This window comes from Falco biarmicus, chromosome 15, assembly GCF_023638135.1.
Source record: "Falco biarmicus isolate bFalBia1 chromosome 15, bFalBia1.pri, whole genome shotgun sequence".
Taxonomy (NCBI): Eukaryota; Metazoa; Chordata; class Aves; order Falconiformes; family Falconidae; genus Falco; species Falco biarmicus.
In genome coordinates this window covers 22350683-22371060 of record NC_079302.1, presented here as the reverse complement: position 1 = coordinate 22371060, position 20378 = coordinate 22350683, and the positions used below count along the sequence as shown (strand labels likewise).

At 42.2% G+C, this 20378-nt stretch overlaps 1 long non-coding RNA gene across 7 annotated transcripts; it reads right to left on the bottom strand.

The window, feature by feature from the left end:
* Positions 1–1827: 1827 nt before the first annotated feature.
* On the bottom strand, positions 1828–20355 carry LOC130159110 (uncharacterized). 7 transcript variants are annotated; one of them, XR_008825616.1, is made up of 5 exons: positions 19734–20355; positions 11800–18354; positions 3766–3850; positions 2426–2535; positions 1828–2222 (listed from the first exon to the last, which is right to left on the bottom strand). It is a non-coding gene; the product is annotated as an uncharacterized LOC130159110 (long non-coding RNA). The 7 variants fall into 7 exon arrangements; XR_008825612.1 differs by having other exon boundaries at positions 2426–3850; XR_008825614.1 differs by having other exon boundaries at positions 1828–2535.
* Positions 20356–20378: the final 23 nt, after the last annotated feature.

Sequence of the window (20378 nt, the reverse complement as noted above, 5' to 3'; positions counted from 1 at the left end):
CCAGTAACGATATGAAGTAGAATATGCTTAAAGAAAATAAACCGGCATTATTTCCTTACATTTATAAGCCTCACTGATTCATGTATATTTGGTTAAATCCACTGAAAGAAGAAAGAGAGAGCAATTAAGGTACACAGTTTTGATTGGAAGGTCGTGTAAAATGACTCATCATTTTGTGTCTGCTCTGATGAGAAAACACAGCTGCAGCCTTTGCTGCATGTGAGCCCACACAGACCGAAGAGATGCTGGCAACTGCAACTGAGGATGGCTGTGCAGCCTTCACCATGGAAACCTTCTGTAAATGGGACAGGCCAATGGCATCAGGACAAATTCCTCCAGCCTTCTCTACCCGGGACAGAAAGGTACAAGGAAGTTCTGTTGGGATGTGTTAACAGAGAAGAGCATCCACAGCACATCCTCTTGTGTGAAAAACAGCTTGCAGGGATAGCTATTTTAAGTGTTTTATTACAGCAAGGCTTTATGAGATCTGTATCATTATATTGGCATGAAAAATATACTTTATGCCCTCCAACATTTTTGAACAAATATTCCTTTACTATTCTAAGCTTCCCACGCTGCTGGCAGAAAGTGTTCTGGAGAAATTCTACAGGGGATCCTGGACAAGTCAGGTGACAAATGCTGGGAGACTGCCACAGGAAGCATGGGAAACTATTATTTGTATTAACGCAGCTATATTAAGCTTTTCTTCTGCAGATCCCAAAGTACCTTAAAATGTTACAGCCCTTTTCACAGAGAAGAGAAAACTTAGACCCAGAGATTGAAAGGGTCATCTAGCAGGCCATAAAATGAGACAGGCAGCACCTCTGATCCCAGTGTCTTCCCTTCCCTTTCACCGAGTAGGCACTGGAATCTTCACCTGTGGGGTGGCTGCTGTGTTTAAGGAGATGAGAATAAGTACAAACATGATAAAGTGACCTATTTCTGCGGCACGCACTTATGTTTGCGTTAAAGTAGTTGCAGAGGTGGTTAGGAGGATAAAGTGGTGTGGGTCAGCCACAACTTTCCTATGATGTTAGATGCTAAGAATTGCATCCCAGCAGTTCTTGTTATATGTGACAACAGAGTCTTTGGGTTTCGACACTAAACAAAACCCCAATACCTGTTGAAATAACACCAGCCTGAGATGAAAGAGAAGTATCTGCAAAGAAAACAAGAGGAGACTTCAAAGCCCTTCATTGATTCTCTCATACTGAAATAACCATGTTCTGAGCTATCACTCCATATCTCCATCTATTTTGTGTTTAGATACCACAACCACCACAGTGTCTTCAAGCGTAATTAACTGACACTGAAATTCCTTATGCTACAGCCATCTCATGAAGGTCTCAGAGGCTGGCACGCATCCCCGTACATTACTCACTGTAACACAAGATGTCAACATCCTAGTGCAAGTGCCCTTCTCACTGTCATTATTTCAGAGCAGTCACTATGCATGTTGCCTGCACTGACAATGGACCACGCTCGGCCTTGCCTGGCTGGGTCAATGATCTGTGACAAGCTGCTAGACCAGGGGTCTTGACTTGTTCTGGTTCATTGGTAGGAGGTGAAAGAATACCACACACTTCATATGACCTCTATGAAATTGCCAGATCCTTCAAGAGCTCTGTTAAAGCTTAATCCATGGTGATCAAATAGTAACTTTCATTAAAATATCCTAAAAAAAGAGGAGAGGGATTAGAAAGGACTGTGTGAAATCCCCATAACTGGCAAAATACCACTGTGGGATGTCTGAAATTTTCATTATTTCACAGCATAATTGCATCACCGTTGGACTTGGACACAAGGAAAGCAACCCCAGACAGCTCAGGTGATTGCTGCATTTTTATTAGAGTGCACATACAGTCTGTAGGACATCTGTTTACTCCTCCAGGGTCCCTCAGAGTCAGGAAAATAGTTTTGTCATATCAGAAATAGCTTCCTGCTTTTTGTCAAACATCAGGAGAAATATGCCTGTGTGATAAGGTAATGTTTGAAACACAACTGTAACGTCAGCAACCAAGGGAGCAATGTCAACCTTCATATGGATCTCATGGCTCAATACAAGAAGCGTTACTATCCAAGGAGAGTCTCAGAAGTCGACAGGTTTAGGTGCAGTGTCATTTTCTTACCAGCTGCAGGAGCCTCTTAATGATATAGCTGTGCCAGCAGTGTGAATTTCTTGGGAAATTCAGGTGGTAGTGAAGTGTACCCGTAGTACAAATCTGGGAGGAAACAAGGGAAATAGCACATAATTTTCTTGTGTAAAGTCTAGTGAAAAACGAATTTGCTCTAACATTCTGACCCCAGATTGTTCTGTGGAGTTCTGGGTGCTGTACCAGTGCACACCTTGTCATGGTTTCAATAACTGTAGCTGAGAAATAGACAGGAGTCACCATGTTGTTGAAACCCACAGAGATAAACCAACCTTAAGCAGAGCCTCAGGCTTTATGAAGACTGTACCCCATCCCTGGGGCATGTACATCCTCTTGTGACTGCGCAGAACCACGACCGGCACATCACTGAATTCCTTCAGAACTAATGTGATAGCAAACAGAATGGGTGCAACATTGATGGGGTGACACTGAATAACATGGATATAGAAAACAGTATCTACATGGTATTGGCAGAGGGTGATTGCTGGTCATTGAAGTCAATGAGAATGTTCTTGACATTAAGGGGTGGGCCAGTGAAGAATTTGTTCCTTATCTTTCTATATCCTAGGTGCACACACACATATCAAATTTATAACCTTGATCTAAGGACAAAGCTGAAAGAGCCTCTACAGCCTTGAAAGCCCAAATTGCACTGCATGGCAGATAAAATTCACTGCATTTGTAAACTGGGCTGCCTTGTCACATTTAGTACCAAGCCTTTTGTAATGTGTAAGGATATAGCACCCCAAAGCCTCGTGCTAAAAAGCTGATACCTTGTTTAGTGGAATTTAGCAGACAGAGCTCAACTCTCATAAATGACAGAACCCATCAAAGAGAGCTTCTAAAGTAAATACTTCCTTTTAGCAGGGTCTTATCTCTGCACTGGCAGATCGAAGAGCACTCTTGCACAGCTGTACAGTGTGCAGGCACTACTACTAGTCCTCTACAAAATGGACTGGCTTGCTTGTTGACATGTGAAACTCATGATGAAGAGTTTGGGTATTTTTAATAAATGGATATCTAATGTTAGGTTATTGTTTAGGAACCTAAACTAATACAGCACACAAAAAGCTCTGCAACACCCAAGGAGTCCAAGTAATGGGACTTTTCAAAGATACAAATTCATTTTATCAGCCACCAAAAAGGGGTGACACAAAAATGTGTTTGAAAACGTTTCCAGGAACTTCATGTGCCCTGGAATACTCATGAGCCAGCAACACTTGTGATTTTGTAAAAATACTTTCCATTTGAAAATTTTTTTTCTGTGCCTCCATTGCCTAGTGAAAAACACATACACACACACAAAAGACCAGCCAGAAGGAAATGGCAGTACTTCTTATACCTGAAGTGCTGTCAAATATACAACATCAAGCTTGAAGATGGCATCCTTAGGTCACTTCTAAAACCAGTAATTTCCAACAAAGGTTTGATGTTGAAGGAATAATGTCACATCTAAGAGATTATGAAAGCAATATATTGTGTTCCTTTGGCAGAAACAGAAACTACCCACTTGCTAGCCTATCTCAGCAACTTGATGCAGGATTTGTTATAAAAAGCCTACTCTGCTGACAGAGGAGAGATAACCACTGTAAAAGGACGAAGAGTTAGCTACTGTTTACTTTCAGGTTCACTGGGTACGTGATCTGCTCTGTCCTCTCCTCTTTCATTCTTCCTGGAGTGATGGCTGGAATGCTCTGCTGCGAACAAAAAGCATAAAGGGGATCACAGGGATCAGGTGAATCTCAGGCCACAAATGATGTTACATAAGCAGGAACGTCAAGGTGATGGTATCAGCATGAGTATTTTATCCTCCTCCTGCTTTTGCTTTGATCCCTGGGCAGTCTCCAGCAAACTGGGTCAGGGATCCCTTCCCTCTGTCTTCTGGGATTCAATGGGCCCTTCCACCAACCCAGACTCTCAGCACCCACAGTCTCCAACTGCTGCACCTTCTCCACCCGCCTGGGGATTAGGACAACACTGCTGTCCCCTTCTTAGAAACAAGGCACAGAGGAACAGCCAGCCTGTTGCAGAAATTCTTAATTGTGTTTAATTGTGTTTTGGCATTTGACTGTGAGCTCCATCTCAGCATCACTTTCTCTTGTCTCCCTGGTTTCAGGTGTGAGTTAGGCACTTAGGTACCTCTGGCTTCTGGCATAAGTGACTCCTTCAGTGCCATGTGCAGACAACATGGAAAGCCTAGATCCTACACTGTCATTCTTGGGCTAATTTAGAAGGAGATCCTGTCATGAAAAATCTTCCTTTTGAGATTATGTGCCTTACAAAATACTAGTAATATAACCAGAAAGCAGAATTTTCTTGCAAGACTGTGTACTACATTAAAAAATGTGTATGTTCGAAGAAGAGAGGAGAGGTTAAAAAGCAGAATAAGACTTCAACTAAAAAGAAGCATGCAGTGTGGTATTCAAAAAAAGCTCAGCATCAGCTTAACACTGCTTTCAAATTTGTCAAAGGCAGGGAGAAACTGAAATAATTTTAGCCATTATTCCCCATTAAGGCTACATCTTCATGGCAAAAAAGGAATGTTTTTACACTGAATTAGTTATCCAGCTTGAATCAGGCACATATTGTGCATACACTTTACCCACTTCTTACTTATATGCCTTTCTTCTATGAAGGCTCTACTTCATTCAGTCCACAAGGCAGAGATGCAGAGGAACTTACTGACTCACCAGGTCGGATGAGTCGTATTAGTTCTAAGTCAAAAGCACAGAAGGAATCAAAGTGCCTTTTTCAAGCAGAAGAACTCTGCCAGAAAGAATGGCAGGAACAATGCTCAGGAGAAAATTCAGCCTGAAGACTGAGTAGGAATACTATTAAGTTAATCAGAAAAGCAAACAGCAAGATCTGGGGGAAAGAGGGGAAGGAATTTTTGCATTACCCTCCCCATCGTTGTGGGGTTTGTCCATTTCTAGGCACTTGGACCACAGTCCTCCGCCCCTCAAAGTCAATCGTAAACCCTCCCTTTGATGCGCTGATACAGGGTCTGGCTCTGCATAGCAATTTATGCCTCGAAATATACAAGTTAATTGATCTTTCCAGTCTTGGTGAGGCAAGAGGTGCCTACATGGCCCAAAGACTACTGATCGGGAAACTGAAAAAGAAAGAACTGACTTTTTCCACATCACAAAGTACAACCTTGGCAGAAGTGGGAGGGGTTCAGAAAACTGTAGGGTGCAGATATCCCAGTTCTGAGCTCAGTCCATGCATAAACAGATCATTATTTTTAATGTGTGCTCCCAGTGACGCTGACAGAAGGGTTTTGGGATCTGATGACTGCATCCTGGCAGTTCCTCTGACAGACTTGGCGCTCCCCTCCCTATGCCATTCATTCACTTGGTAGTAGGAGAACGGTTTCAGGGTAATGATGAGATACACAAAAAAGGAAGCAGCCCTGCAACTAAGAGAAAGGAGAGAAAAAAATTGAAGTGAAGCAGGAGCTAACACACCAAGTTACCCAAGTGCAGACAGTGCAAGAAACTTCTCTATGTAGGCTAATCAGATAGCAGATATCTTTGTTTATACAGTCTGCCAGATACATCCAAAATAGACATCTACAAATTATTCTCCCGTCTAAAATGAGTGCAATGACACTCAGCTGTGCAACTATAATTTTATTTTACAAACACTTGGAACTAAACTCAGCCTGGTTGCATGTCAATACACAGTATCTGCCACGAAGGGTCCTCCTAGAACTGAAAGAACTGAAATGGGAGCAGTCAGCCTCATTGCAGTCTGAATTTTTTCAGCAGTGAAATACAGGGACCTTAATGAGAAACACACTCTGCCCTGGAAAGGACAACTGGGACATGTTGTCAGCTAGGACATCAGTAACACCACCGAAAGGCAATCATTTGGCAACACATGAATTCATAGATGGCAGAAGAGCTATCATCTGCTGCTGTATTTAGAATAGGAAGTAATTGTTGTAGGGTTTGTTTGTATTTTTTAATAGCAGCCGATATAGATAGTTAAAACCACAGAACACAGCAGAAAAAAAACCCCTCACTCTAATACCTTTCTCTCTTCTCAGATATTACTATACAGTGTAGATGGTGCCATCAAATCTTGGCTTGCACGCAGCAAAACCTGCACAACAGCCCATATAAAAAAGAGGGACGCTCTGAGAAAGGGACTTCATTCGTTAACGTTTATCATTTATTATGCAACTTGACTGAATGTTAGCCACGTGCCTGTCAATCTCATCCCTCTGCTGTGCTGGCACACGTACACACAAAGGAATGGCAATATGTTCTTAGTCTTTTCTGCAGTAGCCCACCCTAGACATAGAAACACAGAGGGCATTAATAGCAGAGATGATAGGTGAAAGAATCCCATTTGCTGCAACTTTCTGGAGTTTCCAGTGATTTATGAGTTGTTTCAGCAGATGGAGCCATTGCAGTATACACCATGAATTGCAAACTAGGCCAATTCACCACGTTCAAAGGAATAAAAGCTTCTGCCTGCCATGGAGATATTTTCAAAAGAACCCTTAGCTGTATCCAGGCAAATGTGTGTCACCCAGGCAACTACATGCTCTTTTAGCAAACGAAATGGCTTGCCCTGAATCTCCTAGGACTGATTTTTAGATCTATAGGATCATTAGTAGTTACATATTTGTATCACAACCTAAGCTTATAGTTTTAACACGTATTTGAAAGCTGGCAGGTCCACAAATCATGCCATTCAGTAATTCTGGTACATAAAAAACAGCCTTTACTGTGAATAATCAGCCAGTTTGCCTTACTGGTGCCAAAATCCATTTCTTTAAGGCTCAGATGTTACTACCACAGAAATGGCATATAGCTGCAATTGCCCAATTGTTATGTTGCAGGATACCCCTGGCTGATGGAGTGAGGCTTTCAGAATATTTACACACATATATATTGAGGAAAGTATTATAAATAAGAATACAACAATTCAAGTTTCCAGAAATACATTAATTTATGACTCTTTAAACGTTCTAGGAAGATAACTATGATCATAAACTTAAGCATAAAGCAACAAGAAATTCATGGTACAATTAGAATTTGAGATAAATGGATTAATAATCTCCTGCTCAAGCATCTAATTAAGAAGAAGCTGCATTCATCAAAGGCTTCTGTTGACTATACATTACTGAAGGGGAATTGGGATTTAATATCTCCTTGGTATGCAAACTCATTACCATTTTCCCTGATGGAGGCTACACACATATACAAGGGACAGAGATTATTACACTTAATACAGAAAGCCAGAATGCCTTCAAGAACTCCATTGCTCTTATGTTTTGCATGCTGCCTAAGACCCGCTCAGAAGCTGCACAAGAGTAACTTAGCAAGCCTGCCCCACACACTTTTAAATGCTTTGTAGTTTTGAGTGTTAAAGATAGTACAGCAGCTCTTCTGCGGTGACAGTCACATCAGTTCTGGGCCATGTTGCCATTGTACTGCTGGGCTGATGATAAATCAGGGTAATTTAATTGGGAACCCATGCCTGACCTACTCAGAGCCTTCTATGATGGAATGACTGGCTGGGTAGATGAGAGTGGTGGATGTTGTCAACCTTGACCTCAGCAAGGCTTTTGACACCACTGTCTCCTGTAACATCCTCATAGGTCAGCTCAGGAAGGGTGGGTTAGATGAGTGGACAGCGAGGTGGGTTGAGAACTGGCTGAACGGCAGGGCTCAGAGGGCTGTGACCAGTGGCAGAGTCGAGCTGGAGGCCTGTAGCTCCTGGTGCTCCCCAGGGTCAGGACTGGGTCCGGTCCTGTTCAACTTAGTCATCACTGACCTGGATGAAGGGCCTGAGCGTGCCCTCAGCAAGCTGCTGATGGGACAGAACTGGGCGGAGTGAGTGGCTGACACCACAGAAGGCTGCGCTGCTGTCCCGTGAGATCCGGGCAGGCTGGAGAGCTGGGTGGAGAGGAACCTCGTGAAGTTCAATGGCGAGTGTAAGGTCCTGCCCTTGGGGAGGGACAGCCCCATGCACCACTACCAGCTGGGGCTGACCTGCTGGGAGGCAGCTCTGTGGAGAAGGACCCGGGAGTGCTGGGGGACAGCAAGCTGCCCGTGGGCCAGCAGGGTGACCTCGTGGCCAAGGGGCCAACGGGATCCTGGGGTGCATGAGGAGGAGCGTGGCCAGCAGGCCGAGGGAGGGGATCCTCCCGCCCTGCTCTGCCCTGGGGAGGCTGCGTCTGGAGTGCTGGGTCCAGTGCTGGGCTCCTCAGTTCAGCAGAGATGGGGAACTGCTGGAGGGGGGGCACGGAGGGGCAACAAAGATGATGAGGGGATGGGAGCATCTCCCTGATGAGGAAAGGCTGAGAGAACTGGGACTGTCCAGCCAGGAGAAGAGAGGGCTGAGAGGGGATCTTCCCAACGCATTCAAGTATCTCAAGGGTGTCAGGAGGACGGGGCCAGGCTCTTTTCAGTGGTGCCCAGTGACAGGACAAGGAGCAGCGGGCACAAATGGCAATGCAGGAAGTTCCATCTGAGTACAAGGACAAAACTTCTTTACCTGAAGGGTGACCGAGCACTGGAACAGGCTGCCCAGAGAGGCTGTGGGGTCCCCTCTGGGGACTTGCAAAACCTGTCTGGATGCGTTCCTGTGCAGCCTGCTCTAGGAGAAACTGCGTTAGCAGGGGGTTGGACTAGATGATCTCCAGAGGTCCCTCCAACCCTGACCATGCTGTGATTCTGTGATTCTGTAACACTTGTAGCTCAAACTAAATCTCTCAGCTAGAGTTACAGCTTTCACTCTACAGATCACTACAGCAGGTAATGTTACGCTGAAAGCAAATTAAGAGGCCGCACCACCACACCTATGCTTGCTTTCAGCACCACAAACCTACAAAGGACATGAATGGCGTGTTTTCACATTATTCAGGGAGAGCTTGGCCTTATGAATAAATCAAGGGGAATCTGGTGAAATCAAGAGCTCACAAAACGGCTAGTCAAAGACAAACGTCAGGCATGCAAGGAATTTCTGCCATGTACTTCCACTACGGGCTGGAAGTCTAGCTTCTAATATATCATTCAGCCCCAAACTCCAAATCAAAGCCCTCTCATTGCACTAACTCCTGTGGTAGTTCTGGATTGAAACAGCTATTGAAATTGAGGCCAAAAAGCCCTTTTCTTTGGGGAATATATCTAAATTTAGACCCTAATCTTCAAATGAACATATGAACCTCACTGCATTACTAATGTTCTTTACAAATATATGATGTCTGAAAGGCATTTAATTTTCTTCAGTGTATATGTGGCAGACAGCTGGATTAAAAGGATGGATTCTGCTACAAATACCCATCACTATACAGAGCAAGCACAATTAATAAGGAACCAGTTCACCCATGTTTTTAAAATACCTTTCTATAAAACTGCAGGAAGCACAAGCAAAAGAGAAGCTGAAAAGAAGGAAGTAATAAACCATCAAGAAATAACTGTATTATACACTGGTGTGAAGACACTGTTGGTACATATGCTCAGAGGCTGGGCTAGGCTGAACTTGCTGGCAGCAATGGCAAACTAAAACTTCTTTGGGGATCATCAATCAGGCCACTGCAAGTTGGGAGTTGCATTTATGGGCTCAGAGGAGGTTACCTAGAACTGACACAGTGAAAAGATGAGACTGCAAGTAAGGCAAAGCATATTCCTGGCCAGCTGCTAAGCCATGCTCCTGAGAAGGTCAGACCTCTCTCATAAAGAACCTTCTATGGACGAGGTAAATTGCAATGACACTAGATGAAAAAGAGTGACAGAGACTCTATATGAATCTATGTTTATAAACTGCTCCTGTAGACTTGCCTGTGTAGTCCAGGGGTGGCTCTTTAAACCTTTTTGCACCAGCCTGCTGAATTAGGGAAGGGAATTAATACCATCTCTCTGTCATCTCAGGAGGCTGCGCTTCCATGAGACATTAACTCTGAAACCTAAACACTAATTTAAAGTCAATGTTTTTAAGGGTGTCATTCCCAATCAGCTTTGCAGAGATCGCTAACTGTTTTGGTGTAGACAGTCAGAATGAACCGTGATGATGCCATTACTTCCTCAACTAACTATTCAGAAGGAAGCTAAATGCAAGGGAAAATTTAAAAGTAGAGGAACATTATGCAATAAAAATGTAACCTCGTGCAGGGAAACAAGATGAGAAATGTTTATTAGAACAGGAGCTAAGCGTCTCTTTTCTAGTACTTCCAATGGGCTGACCTCAGCCAGCGGCCGAACACTCACCCTGTCTCTTCCTCACCCCTTTCTCCTGCAGGATAGGGAGAAAATAGGGAGAAGGTGAAAAGACTTATGGATCAAGTTTAATAGGGAAAGCAAAAGCAAAAAGAGGAATTAATTCACTACTTCCCATCAGCAGGCAAATGTCCAGTCGCTAACTGGGAAGTAAGGTCTTGGCATGTGTAACCATTGCTTGAGAAGACAAACACCACGACAATGAGTGTACCCCCTTCCACCTCCCTTCCCTGAGCTTTTATTGCTGAGCACAACACCATATGGTATGGAATATCCCTTTGGTTGGTTGTTCCAGCCATGCCCCTTCCTCATCTGTTGCCCACCCCCACTGGAGGAGGGAGCAGAAAAAGCCATGCCACTGTGCAAGCACTATGCAGTGGCAGCCAAAACACCGGTGCATTACCAACACTGTTTTAGCCACAAACGCAAAGCAGAGCACCACACAGGCTGCTGTGAAGAGTCAACTCCATCCCAGCCAGCCCCAGTACAATGCTTCATAATAAAATTATTCTTAATGTTTAAAGCCACAGTAGGCTTGAATGTAAAGGATGTTATAAACAACTTGCTGCAATTTTAAGCAATTGCATTAGATCTTTATCTTCAAGATTTGACTCACACATTTCACATCATTAACAATTTAGATATGCTAACCACCTCTGTGTTTCCACCCTTTGTGGAAAAGCAGCAACAAAATGCTGTGCACACCACGTTCCCAGGTGCATCTGAAGTGCTGAGGCCTGAGCAACAGGCCCTGAGCCAAAGCATCTCTAGATGTACCTGCCAAATGAACATTCTATATACATATATATATATGCACATTTTTAGTATCCAATCATTAGCAAAAATATGCATGATCATTAGTGAAAGACGTAGCTTAGATAGAATATAATCATAGCAATGATATAGTGCATCCTTCCTTGCTTAGAGGCAGGTAATCAAGGCCATGAAACCAGATACGTGGCCTTGTCTGCAAACCAGTGGTTAAAATCAAGTAGATAAGGGAAACTCCCTTGGTGTCCCCTGAGCCCTGGCCAGGCTTTGGTGGGATCTGAGAGGAGAGGGAAACCAGGCGTTTCCGCATTTGTAATTAGGTGAGCTTGTTTATTCAACTGTATAAAAGCTGGACCCTCTTGCAATGACTTTGGAGACCTCACCTATGAGGGGACACCCTGTGTAGGACTTCTCCACTGCCAGGACAGGCTCTCCAAATCCTCGCTGTAACTGGGGCTCCCCAGCACCTGCGGGTCTGGATGATGGTAGCGTATTAGGGCAACTGGTGATGTATCTTTCTTAACCACTATGGTCTGTCATATGTGGTAGCGATCAGGTGCACTACCTTGTCTTGTTCTATTCTTGCTGTATTATTTCACTTACTATTCTATTGCTTTAAATGTAAATAAAGATAAGCTCACCTCTTTAACTAGGTGTCTGATTCCTTTGTGCTGACCTCATCTATTGGCAAAACAGCATCTCAGTTCACCAGCCATTTTGACATTGGTCCAAACTGTCTCTCCTGAGACACACAAGTAGGTCTCACCTGGCTGAGAATTTAATCTCCTTCACTTGGCTCTGTTTGGAACAAAAATTTCAATCACATGAACAAAGCTCATCCATACAGGAAACCAGTAAGTCACAGCTACAGAGCTGTGAAAGCTTTCTTTGGTACCTCATGTCCCATCGACAATTACCACCTAACAGAGTTTGGCATCTACAAACTGTTGCGGAACTGAGTCTTGGTATGTGGAATGGGCACATTAGGAACCAAAACCCCCATCATGTTCCACCTGAAGTAAAAACAACTATCATCCAGTCTGACATCTCTATCAGAAAGCCATGAAAGTGTGGGCATTCAGAAATGAAGGAGAGAAACAACTCTGTACTGCCTACAAGTGTCAGAAAGGAAGTAAAGAGAAAAGCTAAAATGTGTATGACACATTACTTAATTCACTCAGAGGCGTCAGGATGGAGACAATCAGTCAGAAGAGAAGAAAAATAAAGGATTTGCACTGAAGCACCAAAGGAGGTTTTGATCTCTTTAAAGACTGCTAATTGTAATATTGAAAGATGCTATCAACAAAAAAACCCACCATTGGTGAATGGATATAACTGCACTTTCTGTAGTGGATTTACATCTATTTATGCCATGGAAATATTTGGCCCTGAAGTTCTGTGAGAAGGAGACAGATTTTTGGACTCCATATTTTGACAGTAAGGTCTGAAACCATCACTCATCTCAATGAGATTACTCTAGGTTTTCCAAACCTTCCCCAGTGAATGTGCTTTTATTTTACCAGCTCTGCTTGTAAATACAGGATTTAAAAAAAAGGGAGAAAATCAAAAGATAGGCAGTCTCTCCTAGAAGAGGTTAAAACCCCAAAAACCACAGCTGGGTTTGTGTGATAAAGCCTGCTACTGAGTGCAAACTACAAAGTCCAGAGAAAATACCTTATGGGGTTTTGTCACTTTCGAATGTAACATTCCTGGATATTTAGCTGATGACACTTGCATTCTGCTGACTCACTGGCAATGAGCTACACTACTTGCCACTTACAGGGGTGTTTAATGAAAACCAAGATAAAATTTATAGGATCAAAGAGTAGTCCATGCCTGAAAGAGAAAAGCTGTCAGATTTGAGGATTTGCTGTGGCAGGATGGTCTCAGAGCTACAGAGCCACTCAACAGTCAGAAAATGCAAGCTGCCTGTCTTGTCTCTTCTTCGCATTCTCCCCGCACTGTGAATCACTGGACTTCTTCCAGATGCAATGCTCAAAGCAAACTGCATCATCCTCTTAATCTCCAAGAGTTAATATCTCAGACTGTCCCCACACCACCACGTGGGATCCCTTGCCTGGTCTGGCAAGAGGTATTGGGTAAAGAGGGTGGATCCCACAGGACTCCACAGGCATCCTTTCAGCAGCTCAGAAAATGCTGCTATCAGCCCACCTCTTAAACGTTCCCCTCTAGTTCACAACAGCTACTTCTCTGTCTCCCGAAGATGCCAGGAATGTAAGCAAGAAGCTCTGGTTTTGCTCTGCTCCTCATGGACCTCCTAGTCGCTATTATACTAACAGCCTTTCCCACTGGGGCATAGAATTTTTGGTGTGCTAATTCCGACTATAATCACATTATATTAGTCAAATTCTTGGTATGTATTCAGTGTAACGTGACATTTATATAGCACTGCTTTACATAGAAGAATGAAAAAACACCTCTTCACAAGCTATGAGCAAGATTCTCTACTTCTTGACATGATGCAGTGTGCTCCACCAAGGTGCTGTCAGATTTCATTTCCTGTACGTGATCAGGGGAGAAACAGTTTGCATCTTCTCCTATTCTAGCATGCCTCAAAAACGTGAGACAGCCGGACCAGATATCCACAGTCCAGAAATGACAAGCAGCAGCCAAGAGGCAATCAGATGTAAGGTATTCAGAGATTCCGCTGGTCAAAGAGAGTAAGCCATGGGTCAAAAGGAGCAAACTCTGACAAAGCAAAGGGAGATTCTGTTCCTAAGAGCCCTAGAATATGAGCATCCAGCCCATCTAATGCTGACAGATGAAGGACTAATGCTGTTAACACTGACGCCATGGTTCAAAGAGCACAGGCAGCTGAAAACTTGAAATGCAGGTGACTGCCATCCTCTCCAGCTAGTGATCCTTAGTCACTGGTACAGACAACATGGCAAATGAAGGGGGAGGGGGGAGCAAGCCAGATAAAAGAAATATGAATGAAGAAATCAGTAGCATTCATGTTTTGCTAACTTACTGATTACACACAAGTGAGTTGATATGAACCTACTCTCCCTGCAATTCAGAATTCAAGCTCTTATTCTAGATCTTCAGAAATAAGTGGTTGTGTTTTCATTCAGGAACTCATTCACTTCATAAAACTCTCCAGACTAACGTAAATAAGAGTGAGAACCTACAATGAAGAAAATTATTATCAGGATACAAAGATAACAATATAAAAAATATCAGTAGTTAGATATTACAATTATTTATTTGAGTCTGAAAGACAAAGAATAATCTTTTCTTTACAGGGTAAAATTTGCAGATTTTAGTTTGCTTTTACTGGACATGTCCTGGATAGTTCAGAAAAAAAGCTCAACATCATTTAGAAAGTGAAGCTCATACAGCACCCCACCGCTGTATCTTCCTTTTGAACACATCACCAGTTTCCAGTTTTTATGTAATTTCTTTAAAAAAATATAATGCTCTCTTCTGTGCACAAAGACTGATTAATTAGATGTTTTTTGTCTCTGGACATTAAGCAGCCTTTTGCTGAATACTGTTGGAGTGCATGCAACTTAATTGGAAGAGCATAATTTCCAACATCTTCCTAGGGTATCTTCTGAGAATGATGAGACATAAGAAAAAGGAAATTGCTGATGTTTAATATTTTATACTGTAGAAAGGATTATTTGTTTTGCTCAGCAGCTTCAGTACTTTAAAGGTAAAAAAGGGTCTCCCTCTCAAGAATGAACGCAGTACTTTCATCGACTTCATGTGAGTGGATGTGAATTAAATCAAAATACATGTGGTTTTCTACTCACATCATCACAGTCACCCTGAAACACCAAATGTTTGCAAAGTCTCACCCCATTTGAATTTACTGCAGATACAGAACTCTATGCAGTAATCAGCAGTTTTCTTTATTTCCTGCTGAAGGTAGTTATCACAATTACCATTTTCCCACACTTCTAAACAAAAACAATAGTAAATTGCCATCTAGGAAACTCCAAATGGAAGGAACATCAACAACTGCAGCAGTATTCCCATCTAAATTATAAAAAAGTTTTAGCAACATGGCACCCCTACTTAAAACAAGAAGCCTTCATCAAATGCTGGCTTCTGATTTAACTTGTGACTTTCCACTTACCAGCAAAACTACCCAAGTTAAAAATATCTTGGAAATTGCTGAATCCACCCCCACATAATAACAGAGTTTCACACAGTGAAAGACGGCTGGAAAAAAATATTGAAGAGTTCAAGGAATGCTTCTGTTTTCACTTTGGTTGTCAAAAATGCTGTTTGCAATACCAGCTATAGCACCTGGTTTATCTTACCACTTCAGTACTCCTTTTTAATAGGTGCCTAAAAGATTTTGAAATGCATTGTACAAGCTGGACAGAGTCCCTGTTGACATTACTGCCTTCTGGCTAAGACACCCTTGGCTAGAAGCTGGAAGCCAGATGACCCTTCCCATGGGATGCCGGGTTACCCTAAATCCCTTCACTTCTTCTGTGGCTGCTCTCCTATCTGCAGAACGCAACACAATCCTTCTCCCTTCCTCCACATGAAAAGGAACGACAATTTGAGATGTAAATATGAATATGGTGTATTGTTAATAGTGTTGCTGAGTCTCTCATGTCTGCAGATAAACTGAACAGGAAAGTGATTATCATCTTGGTTTAACTACTGACTTGTGCTGCTACCCCTTTTCCTTCAAAAAATAAAGTTGTACTGGACTGCAGAATCTGCCTCTTGGAGAGCAGTATTTATTCATATAATGTGGCACTTATATCTCCTAGGATAATCCTACCGAAGCCAATTAGTTTAGTTGAGTTATATGGCTGTATTTGCACAACAAAGAGATTGCAAAAGCTTGTATCAAAGATACAGTATGACATTACTTACAAATAATAAATCCCACTGCTGCAGGGAAGTGAACTGATTAGGAAATGCAAATTTGTTGAGTGAAAGTTCCAGGAGGGAAAGGAATGATCTAAGTAGCATCAGAAGGCCCAGAGGTGTGGGTGAAGGGTATGTGCTATAACGTGTTGCCTTCTATCAGCTGGACGTCACAAAACGCAACGCTCTGCCTCAGAAGTGTGCACACCGCATGCCAGGGTTTTACTTGTGCACTCAGGGTCCTTCGACCAGGACTAGACAGTGAGATTCTGGCTCCACTGAAGTCAGTTGTCTCATCTAGGGATCTTAAGACAGCGAAAAACTTTGCCAGTATTTCTGATTACTTGATAACAAACACAAATTAAGTAAAGCAAGTCATACTATAATCCTGTATGGTAATAGAGATTCTGCATGAGGGGACAAAGGCTGAATATCAACCTTCATTTGTGCTGTGGTTTAGTCCAATATGAAGAGATTGATGATTTCTCTCTCATTGTGACCTTAAAAAGTAAGCTAAGAAGAGGTCACAAGGAGTGGTACTTGCTGCGCCCATCAACATCCTGCAGCTTTTCCAGTTGTCTTTCTTCATGTATTTAATGTTACTTAAATTACCCATGATGGCAGTATCAGCTAACTCTGTCATAACATCATATACAGATCCTGTCATGACGTGTTACATATCTGCTATAAGTTAGAATTAACCACATTTGATTAGGAATATAGTTATAGGAAATATTTTAGTGGAATTTGTGTTTGCATAGCAACTGACAGCTACTATGAAATCCTCTGTACAGCCCCGTACCAAGGGTCAGAATCACCTAGTAGGAATGCTTAGAACTTAGATAACAGTTTCATGATTGAATGCATGATTGGATACAGTGTTTACGTGTAGCCTAGGAGAATGTATTGAGATGTCAAAATGTAGAATTAATGGGAACTGGGGGAAGTCGAATTAAGCAACTCATAGTTACCTGCCAAGAAACAGTGAATGTAGGTAAAAGGTAATTCTGGCAGGGGGTATCGCGACCACCGACTCATGTACCACCTACCCGAATAATACCCCAGACCCATTTCTAGACCTTTCTAACCTTTACTGCGCAGAATTGGATATGGGAGGGGAGTATGTTAATGATTTTTGGGAAATACTATGTTTATGCATGATTACTTAATGAATATGTATGAGTAAGTCCTATAGAAGGTGTATGGTTTTGAAACTTGGTGTGCGTCGATCGTGAGATGACTCACTCGTGCACCCAGCCGTTAATAAAGAAGTGTCTGCTTATCTACATCACATTGGTGTCGATAAGTTCTTTATTCTGAGATTTCGGTAACAGATGCATTTCAGCAAATTTGCTATACATACAGACATCCTGCTCGGATCAAATGAGTGTCCCAAGAAGAAGCAGGTAACGTAATTATGCTTCCCTGAATTTATTAGAGATTAAATTGGCTGGATTTTGTGGTATTCAAGATTTAAGTACACAGATGGGATGTCATTTGGTTTCTAAGTTTTCATTCTTTCCCATACTTTGCAATCTTTTGAATTTATCTGCTGTACCTAGAAGTAATTCAGGTTTTCCCCATCACAGCTCAAACCTACTTCTGTAGTATTTTGCTGTCATTACTCAGCTTTTGGCATATGCCTTTGCCTCCTGCCTCTTTTGCTCCACCACCACCTTCTCTCAACATCTCTTTCCTTTTTTTCTTTTTTTCTTACAGACTTTTGATCCTTTCTTTAATCTGGTTATTGAGGGATTCTATTATTCTTTGTCTCTGTAAAGCTACAGGGTCTGAGTCCCCTCTCAGACTACTTCCACTAGTGCAGACATAAAGGGTTCTGACTTCACACAAACACAAGAGGAGAATGAAATCTCCAGTTTACAAATCCTCCAAGAACAAACAGGCTCAGTTATGCCACAGAACATTCCTTTATACTTTCAGGAAGGTCTTGGAATCTTATTTATGAAAATATAATAGGGTTTAGGATGCTGGGCTCATTGCTCATATTTTTATACTAAGACTCACACACAAGTGTTCAAGAATAAGAACTTGTCTAGTACCTTTCTCAGAATGAGAAGGCAAATATACTACAAAAAAAGAGTAGTTAGGCATAATTTTGGCTACTAAACCCATCACTCTTTAAAATCCTCAGACAAGAACAATTCTTTGACTGGTTTTTCATTAAGTGTAAACATCTTTCCCTTTGTGTTCTTCCCTCTTTGCCTTAGGCTTTCTTCACCTCTGTGCCTTATTTCAGTATCACATGCTACAGGCTGAGACATTGGGACACAGGGAAAAGGTGCTTTTCTTTCTTTTTCCAGATGTCTTACTTCTGCACCCTAGAAAAAGAGCATAATCCATTTGCATAGTTCTCTCCTCTTGCTCACAGTGCAAGCTTTCTCATTTAGCATAGAGATTTGTTTCCTAAACCTGATTAAGCAGGTCGTATTTTTACTAATCCAATTCAACAAATCATAATTTTATCAGAACTGCCCTTTAGAAAGCTTTTGGAAGTTGCTCTAACTCATTTGGAACATGTGCACGCATAGATGGATTTCTTTTCCAAACAGAAAGACTTCATCTCTCATTAAAAAAAACCACAAAACCAACACAGGACAATAGTTAACATTGCTAACTCTAATGTAATGTCTATTTTCTGAACCATAGATGAAAATTCAGCATCTTAGAAGAAAAGATCTTTTACATTAAATCTCTTTTCAGTAGCATGCATTTTTCCCTTACAGCTGTTGTCACTGTTTAACATACCTGACTAACGGAAAAAAGGGAGCATTCTAAAATCAGCACTGTGCAGGCATCACGGTGACAAGCACATGTGAATGAATTTCTTCTGCTCCTGGGTCTCTATTTCTGGTGCTTGTCTAACAAATTAATGGCATTTAGATTTTTGCAAATCCAGCACACCACAGTTCACAAAAAGTCTGCCATTTCTTTGTTGGCTGGATTTTTATAGCCTACCCTGCCACGGTACCCAAGGGATCTGTAAGTGACAGAAGTAGATCATTGTAAGGTCTCAGTCTCCGCTGTCTGTGCTTTAATTTTCTTAGTATGAAATACAACAGTGCAAGATTTAATGAAATGGTGCAAATTTGATTATTTTTGCATGGGTTTGACTTTGATAAAGATATTAAAGTACCAGCATGCTAACTAATGAAGACAAAACAATATCAAATCACAATGGATGCAGCTTGAGCAAACAACAGCATGAAGAATACTGAGGTCATAAGCATTAAAAGATAATTGAAGAGGCATCAGCTTACGCCTTAGTCACGGACTGAAAATGTCATTAAACAAATCATCAACCCCTCTATAAATAACTGTCATTATTTTTCAGGGACACTGTCAGGTCTCTGCATTTCAATCCTGCCCAATTGTTTGTTTTTCTTCCTTAGCACAACAATGACCAAAATATTTACTAGATTATTTGAATCTTATTTTGTAGACCACTGTATCTAGAAAGAGTAATATTATCAGCGTATACAGCTTAGGGAATAACAAAAAATAAAATTAACATGATGAAAAATGAACTAATTTTGAAACAACAAAACAAGAAGAAAAAAAAAGGCACAAGGTCAGGTCTAATACAAAGTAAAATTCAAGTAAAAATGGGGGTAACCAGTTTTTATGCTTATACAATCAAACCCAGAATTTAGCACACAGTTATTTGATTCTGCCTTCAAAACATGACTCCAATACTTACTTTATAGCACTGAAATAATTTTCCTTGGGATGTACCCTCACTCTGAAATCCGTGGTATACATAGCTCATCGGTACTGACTTCTGCCCACTCAGCACAGGCACATCCATCAGCCTGATCTTGTACTCTGCAAGATGACCCACATCCTTAATTGCAGAAAGGAAACACGGGGATAACTAACTGCATGAAAGGCATTGGCTCAGCTTTTCATACAGCTAACAGGCAAACTCATGAACGTATTTATGCACCAGGGCAATCCCTCCACCTGCCAGGGGGCAGACATTGCAGCACCGGGTTGTTACTGCTGCTCTGCCCCCACGTTTGGCCAGAGGACAGGGAATTTTTCAGCCATCAGCACTGGCCGTGACTAGAGCACAATGCCGTCAGGGAGCAACCACCAAAGCCTCGCTGCTGTAAATTCAGTCTTGACAGCGTATTTAGACGAGATACGCCTTCAAGATAGCCCTTTTACAGAGGTCTGCCTGCAAGGCCGAGGCTGGCATCCAGGGGGGATGGTGGCCACAAGGAATTGTCCAAGGCCCAGTCCAAAAACAAGCCAGAGCCGCTGCCACAGCCGTCCCTTGCTATCAAGGCTGCTGGTGGCGGGGCGCCGGCGGCACGGGCAGGCCCGCCGTGAGCTGCTGCTG